This window comes from Ovis aries, chromosome 14 (genome assembly GCF_016772045.2).
Source record: "Ovis aries strain OAR_USU_Benz2616 breed Rambouillet chromosome 14, ARS-UI_Ramb_v3.0, whole genome shotgun sequence".
Classification (NCBI taxonomy): domain Eukaryota; kingdom Metazoa; phylum Chordata; class Mammalia; order Artiodactyla; family Bovidae; genus Ovis; species Ovis aries.
Genome location: NC_056067.1, coordinates 11,357,565 through 11,384,035, shown reverse-complemented (window position 1 = coordinate 11,384,035; position 26,471 = coordinate 11,357,565). Strand labels below are relative to the sequence as shown.

At 45.7% G+C, this 26,471-nt stretch overlaps 1 protein-coding gene across 3 annotated transcripts in view; it reads right to left on the bottom strand.

Annotated features, from left to right (window-relative positions):
* Positions 1 to 25,384, bottom strand: part of IRF8 (interferon regulatory factor 8) — a 48,767-nt gene extending 23,383 nt beyond the window's left edge. Inside the window, exons 1-3 of one of the 3 annotated variants that reach the window (XM_042231516.2) lie at positions 25,324 to 25,384; positions 9,248 to 9,389; positions 9,075 to 9,142 (exon numbers count right to left, since the gene is read on the bottom strand). The gene's annotated coding sequence lies outside the window, so the exon portion shown is untranslated. The remainder of the gene's footprint in view (positions 1 to 9,074; positions 9,143 to 9,247; positions 9,390 to 25,323) is intronic. The other 2 variants (XM_042231518.2, XM_042231520.2) reach the window with 2 other exon arrangements.
* Between the last annotated feature and the right edge of the window lie 1,087 nt (positions 25,385 to 26,471).

The window sequence follows — 26,471 nt, the reverse complement described above, 5'->3', positions numbered from 1 at the left end:
CCATGGGGTGGCAAAGAGTCAGACACAACTGAGCAACTAAGCACCTTAGTTCTGCTCTTGTTTAATGAGCATTTATTGAGCAACTGCTATGCATTAGAGGTGGTGCCAAGGAATGAGACCCACAAAGCCTTTCTTCCCCGTAGATCACCTCCAGCGTCTCCCAGTCATGGTAAAGTTCACCCTGATCTCCATGGCAACTACCCGCCTTCCTGCCTCCATCACTTGTCCCTGTTTATCCTACTCTCTGCTCCCCCAGCTTATGCCTTTCTGTCTACACTGGCTTCCCCGTGGCTGCCATGGCAGGTCCTGACATTCATCCTGGCATCTAAAAACTGTGCTCTTCCAACCTTCTCTCTCCCCAGCATCCAGCAGGAGCCCCTTCCGGAGACAGCAGCCTGTCACTGTGCCTAAAATGGCAGGATCTGGAGGCAAGCCCCTGTCAAGTCTGAGTTTGCTGACTCACTCAATGTGTGGCCTTGAGCAAATGACTTGACCTTCCTAAACCTTAGTTTCCTCATCCGTGTAGTGGTATTGATGATATTACTATGTTAAATGATATGAGACTATTGGACTATTTTCCGATCTAAAGAAAGGATAGTTTCCTAGGGTTGAACCTAATCATTCCTGCCTCTAGGAATAGTGGGATCCAGTGGGCTAGGGTGGGTTGGGGAGGTTGGCCAGGAGATGAGGGAGAGAGATGGGAGCTAGGAGAGAGCGTTTCCATTTGTGAGTCCCTGCCTTCCCTGCACGTTTTCCAAGCCTGAGTGCAGGGAGGGGGTTTCAGGAGAGTTCTGAAGTGTGTTGCTGAGAGGACGGGTGTCAGTGCTCCTGAGAAAACCACAGTCACCAAGAGCAGCGTTCTGACTGCCCTAGAAATCTTCAGGACAAGGGAGGCGCTTGGCGGTGGCACCACAACCGTGCCCATGTGCCCTCTCCCACACTCAAGCCCCTGTGATTACACATCCCATCTGCACAGTCCCAGCACCTGCTCCCCACAAGGTCGGCTGATTAGCAACCTTGATTCCATCAGCAGCCGTGTTCCCCTTTGCCCTGCAAGGTGACATATTCCCAGGCCCCGAAGGTTAGGGCATGGGTGTCTCTGGGGCCACTGTTCCGCCAGCCACCCTGCCCTTAAGATCCACGTCAGGTCATCTGTTTCCTACCTTAGCCTTCAGTGACTATCATTTTAAAAACACGAGACACCACTTTCTGACATAACTTGGGACTTAGTGCATACATTTGTGAATTATTTCATTTCACTGAATGATGCTTTAGATAAAGGGTAAAATCTCATTCTAGTTCAGTATCCCTGCTTAGCACAGCACTGAATGAGGGGCACCTTAAGTAGCAAGGGTAAGTTCATTGCAGGATCTCAGGGGAGCAACGGGAAAGGAGCGAGAAGCATAGCCATAGTCTCTGTGCTCCTGGACGTGAGCTGGGGGTCTCCAAGAACACGTCCAGGATCAGTGATTCACTGGAAGGAGGTGGACACTCAGCCCAGAGCCGTCATCACAGCTGACCTATTACAGCAAGAGGATGCAGAGCAAGGTCAGGCCAGGGGCCGGGAGGTGGGTGGTGAAGTCCCGGGGACCAGCCTCCAGTGTTCCCTCCAGTGGAGGCGCACAGGACGCGCTCAGCTCCCCCAGCAGCGAGCCCAGGCGGCACGTGAGCAGTGCTGTCCAGCAGGGACTAACAAGACACTAACAATAAAAGATGACTCTAATGAAATTGATCCACTTCAACATATCATGTTGACTCTAAGTTGAATTTTCTGCTTAAGAACACAGTGACACAACGCAATGATGGCCTTCCTCCGATGGCCTTCCTCCAAGAAGTGAAGTGAAGTCGCTCAGTCGTATCCAACTCTTTGCGACCCCATGGACTGTAGCCTATCAGGCTCCTCCATCCATGGGATTTTCCAGGCAAGAGTGCTGGAGTGGACTGCCATTTCTTTCTCCAGGGGATCTTCCCGACCCAGGAATCGAACCCGGGTCTCCCGCATTGCAGGCAGACACTTAACCGTCTGAGCCACCAGGGAAGCCCTTCCTCCAAGAAGGGTGGCACCAAATCAGACAAATGATCACTCACTACGAGAGATGGCATTAGTGCTGGAACTGTGAACGGGCAGATCAAAGGACACCGGACGGGCAGGTCCAAGACACAGGAAGTGTGAGAGGTCCATCAGGCAACAGATAAGAGAGGCTTTGGTAAATATCCATGTGATGGTGTCAGGGCAGCTGATAGGTTGGGAATTCAGAGCAGATGAAACAGGATGTCTGCAGAGAAATAAGCTCACAGTCAAGAAAAGAGTTGGGCAAAGATTTCTAAACAGGACAGAGAAGGTACTGACCAGAAAAGAATAGCTAGATAGATTGGACTTCATTATGATTAAGAGCTTGTGTTCAATGAAAGACAGCATGCAGATAGCAGAGGCAAGCCAAGGCCGGGAGGAAAAGACGCTAATATTTCCATCAAAAGCTTATACCCAGACATACAAAGAAATGCTAAGAATCAATAAGAAGAAAGTTTCCATCCTGAATTCTCAGGCAGAGGTTGTTTATGGCATGGATCTTTGCATATGATTTAACTTAGAAAACGCAACAGGGACCGTGGCTGTTACAGGATTGCACTTTGGTCAGTTGTATTTGAATAGCTGCAGTGTTTAATTATCTACTTGGTCATTATGGAAGAATTCTCAGCTGTGATTGGTGGCTGCGCCAGAATAGTATATTGCCTGTACACTTCTCTCTCCAGTGGATTTCTAATGGACCAAGTTTTCATAGTTTTGAGCCTGGGCAAGCGCTTACCCTTTTTAAAAGAGATGTGATTGAACTGCACAAAGTTGATCTGTTTTGAGAGATCCTTAATGTCCTTGAAGTGGTTTTTGTGGGTATAAAACAAATGGTAAGTTTGAATTGGTCCCTCTTGTAAGAGTTTTGAAATCAAGTCTGCTGAACGAAGTTATGCCCTTGCTCTAATTTTATATACTTCTATCAATCAGTATTGTGATACCTGAATTTATAAAGAAAATAGATTGAATAGCCACTACACTAACCAAATAGCCAAGAAGCACATGAAAATATGATCAAAAAGATTAGTCAGGAAAACGCAAATTAAAAATAACAAGATATCACTAAGTACTACCAAAATGGCTAAAATTTAAAAGATTAGAGCATTCCTACACAGGTGGTGGCTAGTGGTAAAGAATCCACCCGCCAGTGCGGGAGCCCTAAGAGACAATGGTTTGATCCCTGAGTCAGAAAGATCCCTTGGAGGGCATGGCAACCCACTCCAGTATTCTTGCCTGGAGAATTCCATGGACAGAGGAGCCTGACGGGCTACAGTCCATGGGGTTGCAAAGAGTTGGACACGACTGCAGTGACTTAGCATGCACGCACACTGCTGGTGGGAATGAAAACTTATACAGTCACTTTGGAAAATGTCTATCCTAAGCCCAAGAGGAAGGAGGACGTGAGGTAAGCTAAAGACACCTACATGGAACTTAATTTTAGCTTTATTCCTAGTAAGTCCAAATAGCAATCAGCTGGAGACCAGGTAAGCCGACCGTGGTATATTCTACAAAGAAAGGCTACATAACAATTAGAACAAAGCATTGATCACGACACTCAGCAGCAAAGATGAAACTCACAGACATTATGCCGGGTGCAAGAAGCCAGGGCAAAAAATACTGGATACAAATTCAAAATCAGGCAAAACTAAGATGACAGAGGTCAGACAGGTCACTTCTGGGCAGGAGAGGAGGGTTGAGGGAATTGACTGGGATGAACCACCAGGAAGCCTTTCCGGGGGCTGGAACATTCCACATGTTGCTCTGGGGGTGGGGGCGGTGCACACATGGGAAATTAACCCCACTGTACAACTATGGTTTGTACAAAACACGAACACACTGGCAACTGACAACTTTAAGGCAAATGACGAAGATGTTGACTCGAGTGAAGATTCCTGATACACCTTCACTAGGTCAGGAGCCAGGCCCCAATTCCACACAGGGGCAGCCCTGGGCCCCCAGGTGCTAGAAGGCACATGATTCATCCAGGAAAACCAAGGAGTACTTGAAAGCTGGCAGTTTATCCTGGCAGATAAGAAAAAGATTCATTTGTTAGTTTATCCAACGTAGAAAAAAGGCTACTGTGTATTGGGCAATTAAACATACAGGGGGGGTGTGTGTGCGCGCACGCGCGTGCACATGTGCCCATCCATATATGTGTATGTGCACAAATGGTCCGATTTTTCATACAAGAGGCTATTCTCCAGTAAAAGTGGGATTTCTTCACGGTGGAGAATCAGAGCTGACTGAAGTGCCTTGGAAAGTGAAATACTCAGAAACTGGGTAAAACCTGCCTCCTCTGAAGATGAGACTCCCACTTGCTTAGGTGTAGTTTCTCGTCTAACTGAATCAGTCGCTTTTTTTGTTCAAGGTGGATTTATGGTAATTCATAGTTGCTAGGGTTTCCCTGATAGCTCAGTTGGTAAAGAATTTGCCTGCAATGCAGGAGACCCCGGTTTGATTCCTGGGTAGGGAAGATCTGCTGGAGAAGGGATAGGCTACCCTCTCCAGTATTCTTGGGCTTCCCTGGTGGCTTAGCCGGTAAAGCATCCGCCTGTAATGTCAGAGACCTGGGTTTGATCCCTGGGTTAGGAAGATCCCCTGGAGAATGGAAAGGCGACCCACTCCAGTATTCTGGCCTGGAGAATTCCTTGGTCACAAAGAGTCAGACACGACTGAGTGACTTTCACATTCACTTTATAGCTGCTAATACTGCCCCGATCTATTTCTTTACTCTGAAAGCATAATCTGAGATAAGTCTATGTTTGTTTATATCTTTAAATTCATTACTTTAAAAGGCACTGCGCATTCATTTATTGGATGTTTATCAAATTCCTGCTATGTGTTATGTATCTAATTCATAACCAAACTCCAAGGTGGGAGGGGGGTCAAAGCATATACAACTGTAATGTAAAAAGAAAGAATTATGTTACGTCTTTGATAACTTTTTTGCCTCTCAAATGTAAATTTTATTCACATTAATTACTAGCAAAAGAGATTGAAACCGTCTTGGAAAATAACAGCTCTTTAAAGTAAAAAGATATTAAGCGTAAGGAGTTTAAGCAAGTTCCAGGAGATGGTGAAGGACATGGAAGCCTGGCGTGCTGCAGTCCATGGGCTCACAAAGAGACGGACATGACTGAACGACTGAACAGCAAAGCATAGTTCAAAAGTATCCATTGTTGTTTAGTCTCTCAGTTGTGTCTGACTCTGAAATCCCATGGACTGTAGCCCACCAGAATCTATTAATTAAATTCGGGTTATTGCCAGGAGATACTGGTTTACCAAAAATATACTTTATGTTTTTGGCTGCACCTTGTGAAATCTTAGTTCCCCAACCAGGAATTCAACCCAGGCCCTTGACAGTGAAAGTATGGAGTCCTAGCCACTGGACTGTAGGGAATTCTCAGATTTACCAAAAATATCAGTTTTGACTTGTAGCATGTTGTTGTTGCTGTTTTAGTCACTGACTCATGTCTGACCCTTTGCAATCCCATGGACAGGAGCCTGGTGGGCTACAGACTGTATGTAGCCCATGATTAGAGCACAGCTTATTATTATTAAATTGTTGTGCTATTTTTACACTCTGTAGCCCACCAGGCTCTTCTGTCCATGGAATTCTCCAGGCAAGAATACTAGAGTGGGTAGCCATTTCCTCCTTCATGGAATCTTCCCGACCCAGGGATTGAACTCACATTTCCTGCATTGACAGGCGGATTCTTTACTGTTGAGCCTCCAGAAAAGCCCGACTTGCAGCATATATGAGTGTTTTTCAATTTTAATCTGCATACGTAACATGGGGCACTTAGTACATTTGGGGTAAATGTGTAATTGTTAGTCGCTCAGTCATGTCCAACTTTGCAACCCCATGGACTGTAGCCCACCAGGCTCCTCAGTCCATGGGTATCTCCAGGCAAGAATACTGATGTGGGTCGCCATGCCCTCCTCCAGGGGATCTTCCCAACCCAGGGATCGAATCCACGACTCTTACGTCTTCTGCATTGGCAGGCGAGTTCTTTATCACTAGCCCCACCTGACAATCCAAATAATCCAGATGAGCTTACCCATCTCCATCTCCATCTCCAGGTTACCCTCCCACACACGTAACAAACAGATCTCCAATAAATGCCTGGCTTAGCCACAGAGGAAAAAACCAGCATCAAAACAATGATTTACCTCAAAACAAGAATCACAAATTCTAAGAAACTTTTAAAATAGTGCACTAGAACTCTATCCTATGCTGTTTCCAAGGGATGAGACTGAAGACTGTAATGGGCTTTATTTGTAAACAGTCTTAACTTCAGACTTATGTGCCACGTGTGGCATTTCAGGCTTATGTGGCACGTGGCAATTGTGTGTCGGTGGGCAGAATTCCTCCCGTGTTCCCGCAGTCCACTTGATACTGAGCTGTGCTTTAGTCATCTTTCTAAAAATGGCACAAAGTGCCTGGAGAGGTGGGGACCCGCCCCCCCTGGAAGCATGAAAGGCCAAGTGCTTGGTCACCTGTGAGCGATTTCTGCAGAACATGTTCCTGGGTTACTTGGGAGAGTGCACTGCTTAGCCCACAACGTCCAGTCCCTTTAAGATTCTGTGATTCCAGTTCCACCTCTCTGTCACCTGCTGGGTCTTTGGTAAATAACTCCTGAACAGAGGCACTTAAACTCATCCCAGGCTGTGATTTCTTTCCCTGTCATCACATGGTCAGCTGTGACGTTCCCATAACCCGCTGTGGAGGAAGGATGCAGCGAAGAGATCAAACGTGGCAGCGGCTCTCCAGGCCAAGGCGAGAAGCGAGACCCTTTGGTTCCTAGAACTGTGTTGCAGAACTCAGCAAAGAAGGCGAAGGGGAAGGACTAGTTAGCTGTGTGGACCTGGGTGAGACTAGCCATAGCAACGTCAACCTGCAGTTGCTTTCTCGTCTATAAAACACTTGATCTCAAATTGTCTCATCTGGCTCTCGTAACAACCTGGAGGCCGGACACATATGACTGACCCCATTTGACAGATGGGGAAACCAAGGCCCAGGGAAGCTGAAGCCTCTCAACATCAAGCCTGAGCTTCCTTCCAGGCTTCCAAGCTGCTCTGCTCAGGGGATGGAGGTGCAGCTGAAGCAGAGGGGTGCAAGTCACACCTGTCTCCTCCTCTGGAAAGTTAAAGGGCTGAGCTAGACAGGTGCTTTTGTTTCTTTTAGACCTAAACGCCTCACTTCTCCAGGCAGGGTTGTGCCAAACCAGAAAACGAAACAACTGGGAAGCCTTGGTGGGAGAGGCACTGGGGAGAAGACGCCAACAGTCAAAATTTCTTTACAAGTTAGTCATTTCCTCCCGGACATCCTTCTTGTTCTGACCTCTTCATCTCTACCTCTGTCACCCACTCATGCCAATAAATGCGTCATCACCTGCAAATCCAGCTAGAGATGTGTACAAATAGCACTTCCTTTGTGTCCTGCTCCCAGGACAAGGATAAAAGTCATATTCATATGAGGGTCAGTTTGCATGAGGGTCACGTATGTTCACATCAAGCCTTGGAGGTATTCAGTTCTCTTTCCTCAGTCAGCTCCAGTTCTTTGGGGTGCCCTTAGGGCCGCCAAGAATTTGGGACCCTCCTTTTGTAGAGTAATAGCCGGAGACTCTCTTTCAGATTTGTCTGTTTCATCCCAAGATGCAGGATTCCAGATGCTGCTTCCAACCCCTGAAAACCCCCACAGTGAACAGGCAGAGTTACTCTTGCAAGCTACCCAAGTCAGACTTCTTTTCCCTAAAGACTATTCTTAGGCTGTTATTTCCTCGTTTGTTGCTTCCATTATATTATTGTTTCTACACTTAAATTTCCCTGAACAATACTATGGTGTGAATGTTTGTGTCCTCCCAAAATCCATATGTTAAAATCTAGTGCCCAGCGCAATGCTTTTAGGAGGTGGGGCCTTTGAGAGGTGATTAGGCAAGAGAGTGGAGCCCTTATGAATGGGATTGGTGCCCTCCTACAAGGCAGACCATTTGCCCTCTCCACTATGTGGAGGTCACAGCTAGAAGGCACTGTCTACAAATGAGAAATCACCCTGTTACTGGATGTTACAAAAGAAAACGTGACTGAATAGAGACTATGCCATGTTCATGGGTTAGAAAATACATACCGTAGGCAAAAGGCAAGGCAAGCTGGAAGGACAATATGGAGGACTTACCCTCCCAGATGTCCAGTCTTATCATAAATGTGTTGGAACTAAGAGAATATGATAGTGACACAGGTTAGAGCCTGAAACTAGTGAATCCACAGGATCAATCCAGTAACTGTCTCCCTGTATATATGACTCGATATGTGATAAAGGGAGCCTTAGAAATCAATGGAGAAGGATGGAAAAAGAAAATGAAAGTGTCAGTTGCTCAGTCATGTCCGACTCTTTGCAACCCACCAGGCTCCTCTGTCCATGGGATTCTCCAGGCAAGCATACTGGAATGGATTACCATTCCCTTCTCCAGGGGATTTTCCCGACCCAGGGACAAAACCTGGGTCTCCCACATTGCAGGTAGATTCTTCACTATCTGAGCCAGCAGGGAAGCTCAGTGAAAGGCAGGCTTACTAATAAATGGTGGAAGGACACTGACTATCCATAGGGAAATAAAAGAAAACTAGTTTTCATGTTGCACAACAAATATCCAACAAAATTCAGGCAGGTTAAAAGTCTAATTATAAAAGGCAACCTATAAAAACCCTTAGAAGAAGATATACGGAAATAACTTCATAGCCTCAGAGTAGGGAGGATTTTTCAGACCAGACACAAAGAAGCACAAACCATACAGGAAATAAATAATATATTTAGGTTTTCTACACCACCAACAAAGAAAAAGTGAATAAGACCACAGCCTGGAAGATATGTGCAACAAAGAATACAGAGACTTTTAGCCAGAAAGTATAAGAATTCCGACGAAACGGTGGCGGGGTGGGGAGGGGAGCAAGCAAACACTAAAAGAAAAATATTCAAAAGCTATTAAGTAAAATATAGAATTACCATGTGACTCAGCAATTCCACTCATCAGTGTATATTCCACTCCTAGGCGTGACCCAGCAATTCCACTCCTAGAAATGAAAACATACGTCCATACAAAACTTTATACACAAAAGTTCATAGCAGCCATCACTTGTAATAACCAGAAAAGTAGAAACAAACTAAATACCCCTTACCTGCTTGCTAAACAAAACGTGGCACATCCTTACAATGGACTATTATTGAATCTTGAAAGCATCATGCTGAGTAAAAGAATCAGCTGCAGAGGACCACATACTATACGATTCCATTTCTATGACAACTCCAGAATGAACCAATCTGTAGACAGGAAGTGGACTGGCGGTTGGCAGGCGAGTTTGGAGGAGCGAGGGTAAGGGTTTCCTTTTACTCATGCTGTAAACTGATTGAGGTGATGTTTGCACAGTTCTGTGAATATGCTAAAAGCCACTGAATTGCACACTTTAAATGGGTGAATCGTATCTCAAAAAAGCTGCTCTTGGGGATCCCAGGTGTCTCCGTGGTAAAGAATCCGCTAGTCAGTGCAGGAGTTGCAGGAGATGGGGGTTAGGTTCCTGGGTGAGGAAGATCCCCTGGAGGACCAAATGGCAACCTACCGCAGTACTCTTGCCGGGATAATCAGAGGCGCGAGCCACGCAGGCTACAGTCCATGGGGTCACAGAGAGCTGGACACAACTGATGCAACTGAGCACGCGTGCACACAAAGCTATTCTTGAATATTTCTTATCTAAATGGATAATTCACAGAAGAGAAAAATCCAATGAACACTTGAAAGATGGTCACCTGCAGCACTAATGAGGAAAAGGCAAGTGAAACAATGAGGCAGAATTTCGTGCTCATCGTACCAGCAAAAATCTCAAAGACTAGCAGTGCCAAGCATGGGCAAGAGAGTAGAGAAGCAGGGAGCTTCCAACACGCTGCTGGAGGGAAGTTGATGTCCCCTCATCAAAAAACTCTGGGGATGTCGAAAAAGGGTGAAGATGCTCACACTCTCCAAGTCAACAATCCCACTTGCAGACAGAGACCCTGGAGAGAGCCTCATGTGGAAGTTCCAGAAGACACAGCAAAAGGATCTGCGGCAAAGTCTGCTACCCTGAAATGTGGGGACACAGAAGTCAGTTCAGCGGTGGGCAGGTAAGCTGTGGCATGGGAATATGGGAGAGTACGGCGCCACAGGTCCCGTGGCAAACCTCACAAATATGATCTTGAATCAAAAAGTTGCAGACTAAGCATGCACACTATCATGTCATTTATATAAAGTGTGAAAGTATGCACAGCAGAACTATGTGTCGTGTATGGAACCTTACATACATGACAATAAGATTAATCTCCTCTAAATTCATGTGAGTTGCTCCCTCTGAGAGGGAAGAAGTAAGAGGAGCTCCTGAGTGTCCAGCCAGGGCAGGCTGGATCTATTACGGTTTGTGCAATAGAAACAGGCTGGTGTGGGTATCATCTCATGTGAAGACGAGTCAAATTGGAGGTGGGTGATTACTGAGTTGTTCTCTACTATATCTTTCGAATCTTCAACATTTTTGAGAAAAAGCATTAGTATCCATTGCCGTCCTAAAGGAAATCAGTCCTGAATATTCATTGGAAGGACTGATGCTGAAACTCTAATATTTTGGCCACCTGATGCAAAGAACTGACTCATTTGAAAAGACCCTGATGCTGGGAAAGATTGAAGGTGGGAGGAGAAGGGGGCAGCAGAGGATGAGATGGTTGGATGGCATCACCGATTCAATGGACACGAGTTTGAGTGAGCTCCAGGAGATGGTGATGGGCAGGGAAGCCTGGCTTGCTGCAATCCATGGGGTCGCAAGGAGTCAGACACAACTGAGCGACTGAACTGAACTGATCCATTGCTACCCTGCAATGTTCCCATGAATACATATGTGTTAATGTGGAGACCCCCAGGCAGCTCCCTGTGGTGGGTGGTGTCCAGAGAGACCAGAGCCTGGCTGCCAAAGACCAGGGTCCTGATGGGGTGAGGCAAGGGGTCAGGGAGAGTGGAAGTTGGGAACTCAGCAGTCAGAACAATGGATACCGGGCGCCCCAGAAGGTAGACCTCAGGTAGGAGCGGGTCAGGGAGCAACCACCAGTGGCCAGAAGGGCTTCAGCTAAAAGCAGAAATCAGAAAAAGGACACATCCAGAGATGAGCACCAGACAGAACAAGAGAGAGGCAGGCAAGAATCCGTGTGCTCGCAGTGAAACACGGAGGATGAGGAGAGGGTTCTGGGCCTAAGACCACTGTTTAGAAAATGTACACACGCAGCGTATGCTGAGTAACCAGGAAGGACGGGCAAGAGGAACCACGTCTCCTCTCTCAGGAAGCCTGGGGCCTCTGCCTGGGGAGGATGGGCCAGGTGCACAGATCACAGTAATTCAAAGCAAAGTGTTCATGTAGTCGGAGGGCTCTGTGTGGAGCCCGAGAGACAAAGAGAGAATGCTGCAGTGACGTGGAGGCCACCATCACCCAGCAGGACCCGATGAGGCCTTCCCAGAACAGACCCCCACTGCATCCTCTGCTGCCTTTTGTCTGTAGAAAAACTTCAGTCAAGGCATAAATTTAATCAGAGAAGTCAGAAAATGCAGGAAGAAAGGGAAACAGTCAAGCAAGATAAAAATACTTTATCCATTAAACAAAGTTCAGTTCAGTTCAGTCACTCAGTCGTGTCCGACTCTTTGAGACCCCATGAATCACAGCACGCCAGGCCTCCCTGTCCATCACCAACTCCCAGAGTTTACCCAAACTCATGTTCATCGAGTTGGTGATGCCATCCAGCCATCTCATCCTCTGTCGTCCCCTTCTCCTCCTGCCCCCAATCCCTCCCAGCATCAGGGTCTTTTCCAGTGAGTCAACTCTTCGCATGAGGTGGCCAAAGGATTGGAGTTTCAGCTTCAGCATCACTCCTTCCAATGAACACCCAGGACTGATCTCCTTTAGGATGGACTGGTTGGATCTCCTTGCAGTCCAAAGGACTCTCAAGAGTCTTCTCCAACACCACAGTTCAAAAGCATCAATTCTTCGGTGCTCAGCTTTCTTCACAGTCCAACTCTCACATCCATACATGACCACTGGAAAAACCATAGCCTTGACTAGACGGACCTTTGTTGGCAAAGTAATGTCTCTGCTTTTGAATATGCTATCTAGGTGGGTCATAACCTTCCTTCCAAGGAATAAGCGTCTTTTAATATAATGGCTGCAGTCACCATCTGCAGTGATTTTGGAGCCCCCCAAAAATAAAGTCTATTTCCACTGTTTCCCCATCTATTTCCCATGAAGTGATGGGACCAGATGCCATGATCTTCGTTTTCGGAATGTTGAGCTTTAAGCCAACTTTTTCACTCTCCCCTTTCACTTTCATCAAGAGGCTTTTTAGTTCCTCTTCACTTTATGCCATAATGGTGGTGTCATCGGCATATCTGAGGTTATTGATATGTCTCCCGGCAATCTTGATTCTTCAGGGAAAACAGATAATATTCTGAGCCATGTCCTTTGAGCTGTTGATCAGGTACTGAAACCCCCACCAGGTGGGAGAAGTCAATTGCAAGCTGCCCACAAGCACGTTAGATGGGTTGAGAAGCACATCAGATGGGTTGGCAGCAGCAGGTTGATGATGCTGACACCCTACTACTTCACCACCGGCCAATCAGAAGAGTGCCACGAGCTGACCACGCCCCGCTCCTTGACTCCGGGTGGGACACACGGTCTTGAGGGCATTTGCCTGCCGGGGCCGGCTTTGCCTGGCAAATTTCCACTTCGCCCAACTCTGTTTCCGAGATTTCATCCAGCACAGGTGAAGAAAGGCCAAATCTCGGCAACAACATCAACAAAGTTCCTCCCCAGGCTGCTTGCCCAGCTTCCTGACCATTAGGGAAGGCAGACAGCTGCCCGGCAGCAGCCCGCCCCAATGAACACACGCAGAAACTAAGAGGCAGCGAGGCCCCAAGAGTCGACCAACCAGGAGCAGAGAAGGAGGAAACCTACATTCTCCGATGTGAAGGAAGGGGGCTTGCTCCCTGAACGGAATTCACCCCAGTCGGAACATTCAAGAAAGGCTTCCTGGGGGAAGCAGCATTTGGTGAAAAAGGCTTTTCACAGGCGGAGGAAGAGAAGACCAAAGCAGAAGAGATTCATGCCAGGGCCCCCTGGGGCAGGGGTGTGGAGACAGGGGGTAGAAAGCCCAGTTTCATTCTTGGAACCAACGGTGCCTCCTGCACATAAGAGCAGTGTCAGCACGAACACGCCGAGTGTGCCACAGGACAGGTGTGCCCCCATGGGTGGTGTCCAGGTTACAGCCTGGAGAGAAAGGGGCATCCTGGCGAGGGGTTGGAGGCCGTGCTGGGTCGACTCCTGAGTGGGTCTGGACATGGGCGACAAGTCCCTTAGGAAGGTCCCCACAACGGATCACAGGGAGTCTCTGAGGTGTCTCCACGTCAGGTCGTCGATAGGATGAAAGGGTGCCTTGTGTCACTGAGAAGAGTTTTCTGTGGGTGCTGAGTCTCCCTGACCATGACCCTGGGGCTTTCCAGGGTGGCAGTTCTCCTTCCTGGACTCCCTCCTCCCACCCTTGTCTTGTCCCAAACACAACACACTCTGTGCAGAAAACATTAATTTTTCATATCCTCAATTTTTTTAATGTGATTTTAATTCTGTGTCCCTTAATAAACACTACGCAAATCCCATATTCAGAAAAAGTTTACAACTGTCTGCCTCTCCAATTGCCAAGCGTCCCAACACCACTCCGGTCTACCCTGTGGATGTGCTAAAATCCACTGGACTGCGCACTTTGAAACGGTGCATTTTTATGACGTGTGGAATCTAACTCAATAAAAAGAAACGAAGAGAAACCAGCATAAAACAGCTGTCATGGGTCTGCGAATGGAAGCGTTTCAAGCTGAGTATAACAGTCGATTTTTAGCTACTGTGCTATTTCAGAAAAATTATAAGTGAACATTCAAACTAAAATCGCCAAAATTTTATTCTACCTAAGCTGTCGAGCGACATGGTTTTCACCCAAGATTTCCCACTTCTCTCTTCTGGTTTTGACTGGAGGAAATTTAAAAATTATGTCATCCTGTGGCATTGAGGTTGCCCGTCTGCTCGCTGTGTAGATAACATCAGGAAAGAGCGATGGAGGAAAAAGCGAAGAGCAAACACAAGAGGCCTCGGGGCAGAGGGGGTGGTCAGGCAGCCTCAGGGGGTGGCGCTTAAGGTGGGACCCCAGAGAAGTCAGGTGGCTTCTGAAGTCGGGCGGGTGAGAGCGGTCTGGAAACGACAAGGCTCCCAGTCACCTCAGATCCAGAGCATGGAGGCTGCCAGTGTCTCAGGAGAAGTGGCAGGGAATGTGGGTGTTGAACTTGAGACTGAACTACACGAAACCGACCGCTGTCCCAGCCCCGAGGGAGTTTCCTCCTCCCAAAAAGCATTTAGGAAGTTTCACGCCATCGGAAGGATGGAGGTTTTGACTCATGTCCACTCAGTGCTTTCCTGATTAGATAATTTTGGGGAGTTTAAAGAGAAAAAAAAGGTCAGTCCTCACCATAACTTAGTCCTGTTCGGAAGCTCTTTAACAAAGGGGTTGGGGTGGAGGGAGGTGGTAAACAGAATGAATCATTATTTTCAAATTGCAAGACAAAAATGCAGACCAGTTACGGCAGCAAAAACCAGGAAACTGAGATTTTTGTCAGGAAAAACTGGGAATCCTTTAGGAAGGTGGGGAGGCCTCTTAGCCTTTCTTTGTGCCGAGGGCTCCCTGGTGATGTCAGTGGTGATCGCACAGATGGCCACGTGCAAAGCCCCAGGGCCTGGGAATGTGACCTTACTGGAAAGGGGGCCTTTGCAAATAAAATTAAGTTAAGGATCTCAAGGTGAGATCATCCTGGATTTAGGGTGTCCTTATAAAAAGAGAGGACTCGGCCACATGCACGGGGAGGCAGAGATGGGAGTGAGGCAGCACAAGACAAAGACCACCAGGGTGGCCGGTGGCCACCAGAAAGCAAGCACAGAAAGTGCGGAGTGCATTCCCCTTCACGGCCGGCCAACACCTTGACTTCAGACTTCTGCCTCCAGAGCTGTGAAAAAACACACTTCTGTTGTCTTAAACCCGCCCCCCCTCCAGCTTTTAGCAATTCGTTACAGCATCCACAGGAAACTCCTTGTAGAGGTTCCATAGCAATCTGGTGAGGCTTAATGGGCCCCTTGTCAAGAAGGTCTCTGAAATGTGAATATAATAAAATGTACAGGATTGAGGAAACAAAAACAAAACCAGCTGCACTGAAGTACACGTCTCTCTCTGATAATGGAAGACACCCCGGGGACCCTGATAACTGGTGACTTCCATGTATCAGAAACACTTAAGAATAGCCACTTGGCCAGGGGAGGGGGTCACCTGTCACTGGAGACTGTGTATGAATTCCGCCGTAAACACAGCGGGGTCCCGAGGCTTCCTCCCTGGGACGTTCACACTAAAATGCAATGCCAAGCTTTGGTGCCAATGTGAAACCCCGAACAATGGCTTTGAACAGGCATAAAGGGATACAAACCATTTCTGTCAAACATCGTCTATTGAACTTCCTGGTGAAAGCCACTAGGGCCTTGCACACCTTTACCTCTGGGAATGGGTGCACAGCTGACTCGTCAAGGGGCCCAGGGGCCTCCAACACAGGATCCGCTCAAGTCTTGGCTGTGCCCAGAGCATGGCCTGCTGTGGATCAGGGTTCCTCGCCCTGAAGTGGGATCCAATATTCATAACCAGGTGGGAAAAGGATTGTGATGACCAGCCTCTCAACAAATACTGTTTTGCATTCAAAATATTCAAGATACTCTTGCCCTAAAATCACCACCGCATTCAGAAACCCCAAAGGAGCAACAGTGTCAGCATCAAATCAGTGTCCCCTGGTCTGTGTACTCAGCAGGAAGACTGATCACCAGTTGGCTGTGGTCAAACACTTGGGAAGATGGTTAGCTTGGAGAAAAAGAGAGAACTCCCAGAAACAATCACCAGAATCAGCACGACATCAAACTACAGATGCCTTGGCCCCTGCAGCACTTCCCCTTCCCCTCCTCCAGGGAGCCACAGCCTCAGAACACCCCGTAAACCTTACTGTGACATCCAGACAGGTAGTGGGAGGGCCTGCCACACACTGAGCCTCACTTGTAGTAACAGGGTGAACAGAACCCAAAACTAGCCCGCAAGGTTTCCCATCCCGATCCCTGGATTATGAAGGGATGAGACACCACACCCTGACTTTGTTAACTTTTGGGGCAGATGGAGTTTGGCAGGTGTAATTAAGGTTACTCATCTGTTGCCCTTGAGTGAATCGAAAGGGAGATGATCTGGGTGAGCCTAATCAAATCACATGGACCCTTAAAAGGCAGAGAATTTTCTCCAGCTGGTGGCAAAAGGGGAAGTCAAAGAGTCAAAGCATGAAGGGGCCCCGTGGAAAGCATGAGAAGGGATGTGCATGGCATCTGGGAGCAGAGACTGGTCCCGGATGACCTCCAGCAAGGAAACAGAGACCTTCCGTCCTACAGCCACAAGGACCCAAAGTCTGCCAACAAACTGGGTGAGCTTTCCCTATCCGAGCCTCCAGATGAGAATGCAGCCCAGTTGACACCTTGGCTGAAGCACGTGAGACCCTGAGCAGAGAACACATTTGGGTCCCTATGAACTTCTGACCTACAGAATCAAGATGACAAATGGGTGTTGCTGAAAGTGACTAAGTTTGTGGCAACTTGTTATCCAGCAGTAGGAAACAGACACAAGTAACATTCCATCAGGAGTATGCCAGCTGCTTGACCAGCTAGAACAGCTCAATTCATATAGGGAGGGTGCAGCAAGGAGTCCACACGGCACCTGTTACTGATGGTCCCATCTACTCCTTCTCCATCCAACAGGGCAGCCACCAGCCACATGTGGACATCACATATTTGAAACGTGACTGGTATACAATATACCAGATTTCGGAGACTCAGTATAAGAAAAAAGAATGTAAACTATCTCTTTAACACCATTTATATTGATTACATGTTGAATTGATAATATTATGATTCTACTGGGATAAATGAATCTATATTATTAATGTTGCTGTTGTTTAGTTAATAAGTCATGTCCAACTGTTTGCAACCTCATGGGCTACAACATGCCAGGCTTCCCTGTCCTTCCACTATTTCCCAGAGTTTGCTCAAACTTATGTCCATTGAATCAGTGATGCCATCCAGCCATTTCATCCTCTGTTGATCCCCTTCTCCTCCTGTCTTCAATCTTTCCCAGCATCAGGGTCTTTTCAAATGAGTCAGTTCTTTGCATCAGGTGGCCAAAATATTGGAGCTTCAGCTTCAGCATCAGTCTTTCCAATGAATATTCAGGGTTGATTTCCTTTAAGATAGACTGGTTTGATCTCCTTGCTTTCCAAGGACTCTCCAGAGTCTTCTCCAGCACCCCAGTTTGAAAGCATCAATTCTTCAGCACTCAGCCTTCTTTATGGTCCAACTCTAACATCCGTACATGACTACTGGAAAAACCATAGCTTTGACTAGATGGACCTTTGTTGACAAAGTGAAGTGTCTGCTTTTAAAAACACTGTATAGGTTTGTCAGAGCTTCTCTTCAAAGGAGCAAGTGTCTTTTAAAACCTGCCACTGTTTCCATTTTTCCCTCCTCATATGCCATGAAGTGATGGGACTGTATGCCATAGTTTTTTGAATGTTGAGTTTTAAGCCAGCTTTTTCATTCTCCTCTTTCACCTTCGTCAAGAGGCACTTTAGTTCCTCTTCACTTTCTGCCGTTAGAGTAGTATCATCTGCATATCCAAGACTATTGATATTTCTCTGGGCAATCTTGATTCCAGCTTGTGAATTATCCAACCTAGCATTTCGCATCATGTACTCTGCATATAAGTTAAATAAGCATGGTGACAATATACAGCCTTGATGTTATATAAACATTGATTTCACCTATTTGTTTTTAGTTTTTAAATGTGACTTCTAGAAAATGTTAACGTAGGCCTATGAGTCTAATATTTCCACTGGACAGAGATGATCTAGGTATCATCTCCTGTAATCTTCCTAGCTCCCCTGTGGGGTGGGTGCTACCCAGTGGTCCAGAGGAGAAAACTGAGACTTTACAGAGTGAACTGATCAACATCAGAGGGTGAGGGAGTGAACCGGAGACGGGAGCCAGGTTCACCAGAGCCCAAATCCCACTCTCTCCCAGGTTGGCAGGGGACCCTCTCAAATGACCGCAAAGGTCTGCATTCTCAACAAAGGCTGCTCATGCCTTAAATCAAACAAACGGCTGCAGATGGTGACAAAGCCACAAGCAGATCAACTTAGGGAAGTATTTTGGGGTCGGAGGAGACCTTCCACCACCCTTCAGATTTTACTCTAAGAACTCACTCTGATAAGCCCAAGGAAATAGATCTTAGAAATGAGAGCTGAAGCAGTCATTAGGAAAATTTGGGGGTTCTTGGTCTCCTTTTCTGTGATATCCAAGGACAAGTTATAAGAAAAGAAGGTTTAGGGAATTCCCTGGTGATCTAGTGATTAGGACTTCACACTTTCACTGCCAAGGGCACATGTTGGATTCTTAGTTGGGGAACTAAGATCCCACAAGCTGAGCAGCACAGCCAAAAATAATTTTTTCAATTAAAAACAAAAGGTAAGAAAGGTTATTGAATGTCCACTGCCAGATGAATAGATAATGAAGAGATAGTGCATATATACAATGGAACACTACTCAGCAATTAAAAAAAGAATGGAATAATGCCATCTGCAGCATGGATGCAGCTAGAGACTATCATACCCAGTGAAGTAAGACAGAAAGACAAACATCGTCTGATATCACTTTTACGTGGAATCTAAAATATGGCACAAATGAGCCTGTCTGCAAAGCAGAGACAGACTCAGAGACACAAGGGGATAGACTTGTGGTTTTCAAAGGGGAGGGAGGTCGGAGACAGAAGGACTCATAGTTTGAGACTAGCAGAGACAAACTATTATATTGATATATAGGCTGGATAAACAACAAGCTCCTGCTACAGAGCACGGGGAACTATATTCAACATCTTGTGATAAACCAGAATGGAAAAGAATGTGTACGTATAACTGAACCACTCTGCTGCACAGCAGAAGCTAACGCAGCCCAGCAAGTCAACCACTGTGTGTGTGTTAGTCGCTCAGTCTTGTCCAACTCTTGTCCATACGACCCCGTGGACAGTAGCCCCCTAGATTCCTCAGTCCATGGAGTTCTCCAGGCAAGAATACTGGAGTAGGTAGCCATTTCCTTCTCCAAGGGATCTTCCAAATCCAGGGATCAAACTGGGTCTTCTGCTTTGCAGGCAGATTCTTTACCACCTGACCCACCAGGGAAGCCCAAGTCAACCACACTTCAATTGTACAAAAGAAAGAAAAGAGAGGTTATGATCCATCTTTATAAATGCCTTTCATAAGCCCTGCTGCTGCTGCTAAGTCACTTCAGTCGTGTCCAACTCTGTGCAACCCCATAGACGGCAGCCCACCAGGCGCCCCCATCCCTGGGATTCTCCAGGCAAGAGCACTGGAGTGGGTTGCCATTTCCTTCTCCAATGCATGAAAGTGAAAAGTGAAAGGGAAGTCGCTCAGTTATGTCCGACTCTTTGAAACCCCATGGACTGCAGCCTACCAAGCTCCTCTGTCCATGGGATTTTCCAGGCAAGAGTACTGGAGTGCAGTGCCATTGCCTTCTCCGTCATAAGCCCTAGCATTTCAATTACTAATATATGGGTAAATATGTTGGTTATTTTGATGTAAGTTCCACCCAATATCGTTTCAATTACCCAAAACAAGGCTGCAGAGGAGCCGGCCCATTGGGCTCGTCCTGCTATGGACACAGTCTGGGAAAAGAACAGGCAGTGGTGGCCTGTGCCCAGCAGGACACAATCCCTCCACCTCTCTGAAGGCCAGCCCCTCAAGGGATCGGGGGCCAGGGTCACCCTTGACACCAGGAGAAACTGAGGGTTACTTTAGGAAGTGGTGGCTTACAGAGGTGGCTCCATCCCTCATAATCACTCACTGTTTATCTGTTTTCAGTCTATCTGTTGATCTTAGTAATATCTTACGCTGCTAGTGTCCCATTTCAATTCATATTCAATTTGCCCTGCTTCGTAGCAAATGTTGATCATTTACAATTCAGTGATCACTGTGTCAAGGATGCTGAGTTACAAACTCCTTTCTTAGAAAAGTTGTTACTGTGATTGCCATGCCTATCATCAAGGACTCAAAGATCTGCCAGGCATGCCACCTCCCAGGAGGCCTCCTGGAATTGTCCTTGGGGTGGAGGTCGGGGGAGGTGGGATGCTATTGGTAGGGGGATCTCCAGGGTCATGTTTTGAAATTTGCTGTAGACTTGTTTTTGCTAATAACATGTGATACTCTTGGTTACTTCTCAAAAACTCTTGCTTCAAAGATGCTGACCTTGCTCACATGGACTGTGGCTCCAGCAAGGAACTAGGGTCCTTCCTGCACATCCCGGGATAGGCTGAGCATGACCCTGGAGACTGTGCTTCCTTCTGAGTCACACGACCATGCCGGGGTGACTGTGGGTCGGGAAAGACAAACACCCAACTCAAGCCCCAAGAGCTCTACAAGCTGATCATCATTTACATTGGAGATGAACTGAAATTCTTTGTTTACAAAATTATGGCTCTGCCCTTGAGCCTTTGTATATTTTAATTTTTATCAAGGGTTTTAACCTGCTGGCATCTCATGTGGGCTAACTTTGGGTGCATTAATCTGAGTCCATCCTCGGCTTAGAATTGGAAGGGGATGCTGGAATCCCCTCGATCCCCTCCTTCCCACAGTGGTCCACTGATTACCTGATTTATACACATATATTCTCAGAAGCAAGATTCCTAGTAACCAAAAGGCTGAAACCACCCAAATGGTCACTGATGGACAAAGGAATAAACAAACGCAGTCTGTCCATACAACTATTATTGCCTTAAAAAGGAAGGAAATGCTGATACACACTACATCATGGATGAGCCATAAGGACATTGTGCTAAATGAAAGGAACCAGACACAGAAGGACAAATACTGTGTGATTTTGCTTACATGAGGTATAATCAATAGGCAAATGCAGAGACACAGAAAGCAGGGCCCGGGGAGGAAGTAGGGGGAGTCGGTGTTTAACAGGGAGCATTTCAGTTCGGGAAGATGAGAAAGTTCTGGAGGTAGATGGTGGTGATGGTTGTACAACAACGTAAATGCACTTGATGCCACTCAACTGCATGCATAAATGTAGCTAAAATGATACGCTTTATGTTGTGTATATTTTACTACAATTTTTAAAATTTTAATACTTCAGCAACAGGAAAACAGGTCAGATGTAATCTTCAACTGATAGATGTTAACCTTTTGAGAATGAACACTTTCCAATTCTGAAATGCTGAACCAGTAGCTAGCCAGGGAATGCAGCACGGTGGGGAAAAAAATGAAATCGCTATTTTCTTGATCTTGAGTAGGAGAAAAACACTGGATATAAATACATATTTTGGATGTAAAAATATTTTTTAAAATATGTGAAAAATTTTTGAGGAGTTGAAAGAGAATATAAAGATCAATTTCCATGTGAGTCTGTAAACTGCTTGTTTTCACTTTCCAGTTCTTTTGCTTCCCTGTTCTTCACTGTGGATCTCACTTAGGGCAATCCCCTACTAAAATGGTTTTATTTTTTTTATAAAGATACTTCTAGGAAATTTCCACACTGTAGAAAAGCATAGGAAAAAAATTAAAATTCCCCCAAGTTAAATCACTCAATATAAACACCATCAACATTTGGATAACATTGTTCCAAATCCCTAGCTGGTCTAAGGGTTGGAGGTAGGCATTAGTTGGATAGATTAGTAGGCTAGACAAATGATTGATAGGTGGGTGGATAGATAGATAATGGATAGATGATAGAGTGATGATGATAAACAGATAAAATTTACATAAATAGAATCATTATATTTATTTTCTCAGAGAAACACTGTATAGATCATTCCATGTTAAAGTATATATATCTATCTTCAGAATATATGATGATAAAATTCACCAAGAAGATGAAACAATCTAAATGTGTAGGCACCTAGCAACACAGAATCAAAATAAGTGAAAAAATAAATTGAAATGAAAGGAGAAATAGTCAGATTCTAAAACTATACTTTAGGGAATTCCCTGGCAGTCCACTGGTTAGGACTTGGCATTCTCCCTGCCAGAGCCCAGGTTCGCCGATCCCTGGTTGGGGAACTAAGATCCCAAAAGCAGTGTGGCACAACAAAAATAAATAAATTATACTTGGAGTCAGGACTATAAAAGAGCTGAACAGCATAGTAAACAACTTAACCTAACCAACACTTACAGAACAGCCCATCCAGCAAAAGAAAACTCTAAAGATGGACCATGGCCTCAGCCACACAACAAACCTTAACAAATTTAGAATAACTGAAATCACACAAAGGAGGTTCTCTGACCACAGTAGAATTAAACTACAAATTAATGACAAAAAAAAAATGCTTAGAACCCTCCCCACAGAAAAAATATGTGGAAATTAAACACACACCTAAATAATCCCTGGGTCAAAAAGTAAGTCACAAGGGAAATTATAAAATGTTTGGAATGGAATAAAAATGAAAATACAAAATATCAAAATCTGCAGGATGCCAGTAAAGCAGTGCTTAGAGGAAAGAATAGAGACAGTCAGATGCTTATATTATAAAAGAAGGTAGTTTTCAAATAAGTAATCTAAGCCTAAGAAATGAGGAAAAAGGAGAAGAACAAATTAAACCCAACCAAGCAAAATGAGAGGAAAAAATAAAGACAGGAACAAGTGTGAATTAAATTAAAAAAGAAAAACAGAAGATAAAATCAATAAAACCAGAAGTTGTTTCTTTGAAAAGATCAAGAAAATTGAGAAACCTCTAGCCAGACTGCCCAAGAAAAAAAGAGGAAAGACAAACATCACCAAAATAAGGAATACCATGTTATCTCAGTGATGTTAGACAAAGAGCAAAGCAATGCTATAAACAACTCTGTAAGCAATTTGACAACTTGGATGGACTTGACCAATTTCCTTCAAGAATGCAGACTATCAAAACTCACTCAAGAAGTAGATATTCTAACTAGTCCTGTATTGAAAGAAATCGAGTTAAAAATAATCTTCCAAGAAAGAAATCCCAAGCCCTTTTCCAAACATTCAATAAAGGAATAATACAAATTCTACAGTCTTTTCCAGAAAAATAAAAGATGGGAAAATTCCCATCTCATTCTGTGCAGCCCAAACCAGAGGAATAATACACAAGAAAGGTAAACGATAGCCCAATATCCCTCATGAATATAGGCACTAAAGTCCTCATCGAAATATTAGCAAATCGCAGCCATTCATGAGAAAAACACACATCAACGCCAAGTAGAATCTAGCCTGGAATTCTAGGCTGGATCAACATGAGAAAATCAAGCAATTAGCAGATTAAAGAATAAAAACCACCTCAGTATCTGGATAGATACGCAAAATGCATTTGATTAAATTTAACATCCACTCATGACATAAAAAAAAAAAAAAAAACAGCAAATTAAGAATACAGGGAAACTTCTCTAACCTGATAGAGGACATTTACAGAATCCCGACAGCTAACATTATACTTACTATTTAAAAAACTGAATGCTTTCCCCCTAAATTCAGGAATAAATTCAAGCAAGTCCACCCTCTCCCTACAGAACTGAAAACATGTCATTCCAAAAATCAGTACACAAAACTTACAGCTTTGGCTTTGCTCATAATTTCTCAAAAACAAAGATATGGAAATCCTTCAGTGGATGAATAGATAATGACATTGTGATGTGTTTCCACGTAGTGGTATAGTACACCGTACATTTCCACTTGACAGAATGTTGTTTAGTTGCTAAGTTGTGTCAGACTCTTTTGCGACCCCATGGACAGAAGTCTGCCAGGCTCGTCTGTCCATGGAATTTCCCAGGCAAGAATGTTAGAGTGGGTTGTCCAACCAGAGGTCCATGGTTGCCTTGGATTAGGGACAGAGGGGGAGTTCAGACTACAAAGGGGCAGCCTGAAGATCGGAGGGGGTGGCGGGGGCGCACTGTCTCCTGGTCTGGTGTGGCTGCAGAGCCTCACATAGTTATGAAAACATACAGACTTGTATCTCAAAAAAAGTGAAACTCACTACATGCGTGCGTGTGTGCCAAGTCGCTTCAGGCATGTCTGACTCTGTGTGATTCTATGGACTGAGGCCCCCTAGGTTCCTCTGTCCCTGGGATTCTCCATGCCCGCCTCCAGGGCATCTTCCCAGCCCAGGTCTCCTGCATCTCCTGCACTGGCTGGTGGGTTCTTTACCACTAGCGCCACCTGGGAAGCCTGAAACTTAGTATATGAAAACTTTTAAATACATCTTATAGAAGCTAGACACACACACACACACACACACACACACACACACACACACTTCTATTTTCTAGCCATCCTCCCAGCTGCATTCTTACAGATAAACTTTAGATTAATTGTGGGGTTTTTTTTTTTTAAGCTCACACATAATTTGCTTTGAACTGTACTGAATTACAGCTAATTCATGAGAAACAGACATATTTTCAAGAGTAGGTCTTTCTATCCAAGAACATCTGGATCGCCTTTTACACTCTTTAACAGAGTCTTCAGTCTTTTTCACTTTGGATCCTACGCATTTTTGTGACAATTTTCCTAGGTTTTTAATGCATTTTGTTGTTACTGTGAATGAAATCATTTTTTTACCTTACAATCTCTAAATGATCATTATGGGCTTAAAAGGAAAATATAGGTTTCTGAATAGCTATTCTATAACTGGCCGCCTCAACTGACCTCCTAGTTGGTATTAATTTCAGTCATTAATTAATATGATGACACTTATGCTTGCATCACCCACAAACATTGGCTGCTCTTGGCCACCATGTCTATGCCTGACTTCCCTTTTCTCACTGTGATGACTAACGCTTTGAAAACAATGTCAAGTAATTCCACTTTTATTTTCTAAGTTCCACCCACAAGGAGGCCAAGCAGCTCTCCAGCCTCTTGGGCTCAGGCATCATTTTTCTAAACTCAAAGACAAAAGAGTGGAGCCTATATACACATCTCTATTTCTCACAATGTTCCATCCATTAAAAACTAATGACTCGGCAATATTGGAAGATTTAAAGGAAGAAGGCAGACTGTTGCTCCCTTACCACCCCAGCCAGCCGCCGTCCGCCGTGTGTGCTCATCCTGTGTGACTGGCACTCCATTGTTGTCGGAACATAGGAAGTGTCATTTCAGAGGCTGAAAGCACTTCCTGGATTCTGCACGCAGACTCCTAGCCCCAGACGGGCATGTGTGCACACTGCCACCTCCCCATCAGAAACGGGGGTAAAAGAGTGGAGCACAGAAAACAGAGAGAGACAGCTCCTCTAGGGACCACGGTGAGATGACAGGAGGGGAAGGAACTGGGCGTGGAGGCACCCAGAGGGCAACAGAGCTGGAGAGGAAGAGGGCAGCTGGCGTGGCTGAGCCGTCAGGCTGGACCGGCCAATCTAGAGACTGGAAAGCCTGACAGAGCTGTCTCTGCCCTGGCCACCGGCTGTCTGGGTGACACAAACAACTCCCCTTTGTAAAGAGAACAAACTGAATTTCCAAGGATACGTTCAGCCCCGAGTTCACGTATCTGTTTCCTAGGGGAAGCGAGGCACCTGGGATGAGGGCTGGGCTGTCAGAGCGAGACAACTGAGAAGCAATCCCAGGTTTTTCCAGATCATGAGGTCATCCGCTCTTTGTGTTGGAAAGGACCGGATGGCTGACCTAACATAATTCCCCCGCTTCAGGAATCCCCTCTCGAACACCCTTGACATCCTGAGACTGATTCTGGCCCTGTGTCCTTCCCAGGGGTCTGAATGGCAGTTCTCAGATTCTGGTACAGGAACAATGCCAGTCCGAGGCAGTCTTCATCACTGGCAGCTCAAATATCCTTTCTTTCATGAATGATAACACTGACATATGGTAGGTAGTTTTTTAAGTACCTTACTACAAAATCAAGGCATCAACTCCCCAACACACCCAGGTGTTCCTTCCGACTAGGGTTTGAAAGAATCCACCTTCAATGGGGGAGACCTGGGTTTGATCCCTGGATTGGGAAGCCGCCCTGGAGAAGGGAAAGGCTTGACTCCAGTATTCTGGCCTGGAGAGTTCCAGGGGTCACAAAGAGTCAGATGCGACTGAGCAGCTTTCACTTTCACTTTCAGAGTTTGAAACGCAAGAGAGTAAGAAGCCTTAGAGACATCGTATATGAGCAAACGTGTCCTAAATGAAAGCAGGGCACCATACGGGAGTGGCCGTGCGTTTC